Source organism: Hevea brasiliensis, chromosome 5, assembly GCF_030052815.1.
Source record: "Hevea brasiliensis isolate MT/VB/25A 57/8 chromosome 5, ASM3005281v1, whole genome shotgun sequence".
NCBI lineage: Eukaryota > Viridiplantae > Streptophyta > Magnoliopsida > Malpighiales > Euphorbiaceae > Hevea > Hevea brasiliensis.
In genome coordinates this window covers 115,636,760-115,640,254 of record NC_079497.1, presented here as the reverse complement: position 1 = coordinate 115,640,254, position 3,495 = coordinate 115,636,760, and positions in this window count along the sequence as shown.

The following is a 3,495-nucleotide window of genomic DNA, read 5'->3' as shown; positions in this document are numbered from 1 at the left end:
CGCGGCCATCTGGTTCACCGGTACTACCAAAAAGTCTCATGCTTACGTTACTGTTACTGATGTTTTAATTATCTTGGACCACGAAGACCCCGGTCGTGCTTCTGGTTTCCATTCCCATCATCATATTGATGATAAATCTCCTCGTGCTCTGCCATAAGAACTTGGAGTCCGTATCATGGTGAAGGTAAGGTAACGCTGTGATTCTTGCTCAAAAAACAGACCGAACGCGTTCGAGTTATTGGCTCGTCCGACCCGGCAGCATTCATGAGTCGCTCGTTCAACTGTCCCTCGGAGACACGGTCGAGAAGTACCATGCATGGTTGCCCCCCGTCCTTTCTTTCTCTCGGTCCCACCCAACAAGATACGGCTCAGACAAAAAACGTGAGCGCCCCTCCGCAAGCCTTATTTTTTTAGTAAAGTCAAGCTTTGGCTCCCTAAAGACTAAAGAAATGGATCAAAAAAAGGGGGGACTTCCGCAACGGGCTATGCCACCCAAACCAACTGAGGGAAGTCGCATCCGTCCCATCGCAAGCACCTACAATGTCATGATCACATTGGTTTACCCTTTTTTCTTTGGTAGTTCAACGGACGGTCGCCCCTCCAACAAGAAAAGGTATAAATATGGAAACTTCTCTGCCATTTGAATCGGAGAATTTATGGAGGAAATCGGGTTTTAAATTTCCAGAAACCACACGATTATATAGCCAAAGGGAATAGGCCGCGCCTAAAATCATCCCAAGCGCTGCTAATGTGGCTACTAAGCTATTTTTTTGGAAAGCTCCTACTGAGATGAGAAATTCCCCAATAAAGCTGCTAGTACCAGGTGAACTCATATTGGCCAAAGTAGAAGAGAAGAAAATGGTAGAGAGATTCGGCATGGTGCTCACTAAACCTCCGTAATATCTAACAAGTCGAGTCTTATGTCGGTCATATAGAACACCAACACATAGAAAAAGGGCTGAAGAAACCAGTCCATGACTTAACATCGGTAGAATGCTACCTCCAATTCCCTGTATGTGCGATAGAGCCAAAGATTCCCCCCCCCACTGATCAGAGTACGCCGATTACCCCCCGAACCGTACAAGATAGTTACCATCTATCATACGGCTTTCTAACTTCACTTATTTTTTTGGTCGTTCCGCTCTGTCGATCGATGGTAGTATAAGAGATCTGTAACCCCCCGAAGTTATTTACATAATGGTTCCTGCTTCCTACCCATAGTTAGCATGTATCTCCCCGGGTCATACTTGAGTATCACATCGTAGATCCCCACCCCAACTCTATCTTCCTTATCAGTGAACCGGAACATAGTGCATAGGTACTCTTCAATGCAGCGGGGACGAGACGACGTGATATACTACGATCACGTACAGAAGTGCTGCCCTTCGGCTCGGCAATATGGAACCTCTCAACAGCTCTCGTTCCTTTATGAGGTCCTATCGGGATAGGTAGGCCCAAGCCTTTCCCTTCCCCCCGACCGAGCAGTAGTTCCCCACGGCTGACAAATAGGAGTTTAGGCCGTAAAAGAAAGGGACCGGCCCCCATTCTCTCCCCCCCCCCACTGGGATTTTGCTTTCCTTATCTACGTGCGCACTGCGTCAGCACTGGCGAAAAAGAGGTCGGCTTTACTGAAGAAGAAGGGGCGGGGCCTTCGGGTGTCATATTTTGGCCGAGTTTACCGTACTTCCGGCCCCGACCGTAATATTTTTTTGTTACGTTCCACCGCTGTTACGCCAGAAATTAGAGGTTCCACACGAGCTCTCGTTCTGCGGCGTGATGGCAGGACCGATAGGAGATTGGCTCCGGGTGTAGATAGGGTAAAATTTTCAGGGGTTATGAAAATACATAGGCCCCTTCCCTTCTCTTTTGGATGAATGGGGTGGTTTAGAAGGCGCTTTCCGATCTACGGTCCCTCGGAGCGAAGGGTTAGGCAGGTAGTATGGGCCCTCTGACTTCCAGCTATGTGCTGTGCGGCTCCCGCGAAGCGAATGAAGGGAAGCTCTTCGAGCTTTCTCCGCCAGCATGGTCGGCCTTATAAAGCTCCCTAAGCAAAGCCCCCTTCCCTTATTAAATGAAGTCAAAAGTCTTCACTTAGTAGTAGGCATTCTATAAGCGACTTGTCGAGTCTACGAAGCTTTGCTTCTTGTGGTCGGCCCGTAATGCCTCCGCTTGCTTCCTTCCAGCTCAGAATGCTTGGCCCCCCGCGCCAAGTCGATCTTTTAGGCTTGGCTTCGTCCCGGAAGCGAAGCTTCTACGACGAGTCGCTTCTCCCCTTCTCTACTCTCTCTGGCGGAGAAAGCTCGAAGAGCTTACGGGTGAGCTTACGCTTACTCTCAGCCTCTTTGATTGGTAGGCGGGCGGGCTAAGCCCTCTACTTAAGATTCCATTCATAAGGTTAATTTTCTCTTGTTGTGACGCTTTGGTTAGGCCGACTACTATACTATAGGCTACTTTTAGCTTCTATAGTGGCCTTTCTACTTTGGTGTAGTTGTAGTTTGTATTGGTACTGAATGAATATATCAAACAAAGGCGAGCAGTATAAGCCCTTTTCCGGCCTGGGAAAAGCAGCGAACTCTAGAAGCTAGGGCCTTGTTCACCGAAGACTATTCCGTTATCAGCGGAAAGCCGCCTTAGAGATTGAACGTCGACTTATCTTATTACCGTTCAATCTAAGACAGCGCTGATAGCTTGTAGTGAACAGCCCCCTTATGAAAGCAAGCGAAAGCAGCCTTTGGTACTTAATTAAGGTTTGGAAGCCTTGCAACTATGATAGAAAGCCGTTTGCTTCTTGCCAAAGCCTTCGCCTTTCTTTTGAATCAAAGTAGGTCGCGACTCTTGTATTTTAGTCGGTCGGGGGAAGCTAGCGCTTATACGAGAGCTCCGCTTCCTCGTCTTGCTTCTGGCAAAGCTTCTACTTTGCTTCCTTCTCTCGCGCTTGCTTGCGCGAAGGCTTAAAGTCCTTTTCGCTAGGTCCAAAAGCTTCCGAAAAAAAGGAAAGATCTGATCCAAGAGAAATCCCGCTTATTGAGCGCAGCTGATATGCGGCTAGGGCTAGGCGATCATATCATGCCATAAAAGACTTTGTATAGAGAGATAGATCCCCTAGATATAGAGATAGAATAGATGTTCATGGATAGACAGACATTCCATTGATTCTTAGTTTTGGGGCTGAAAAAGCTCGTCGATCCAAATGAATCATTCTTCTGGTCTCTCTTCGCCCCCCGCCCCGAAACTGACGCACAGCACAGGGCCCATTCGCTTCGCGCGCGGGAAGGCAAGGAAGTTCAGTTCATGAGACCGCGGCGGAGTGGAGCAGCCGCGACACGAAGTTCCTTACCTTAGCTGGATCTCGCTGGTGCCACCTAAACGGTAGGTAGGCGGCGGATGTGTGACGTTTGGAGTTGTCGTTCGTGCACCTGTCCCCAATGGAAGAATGAGTGATCCGTTCCCCTGCAGATCATGGCCTTACCACTCGGTCCCCGATGGCCAGCGGGG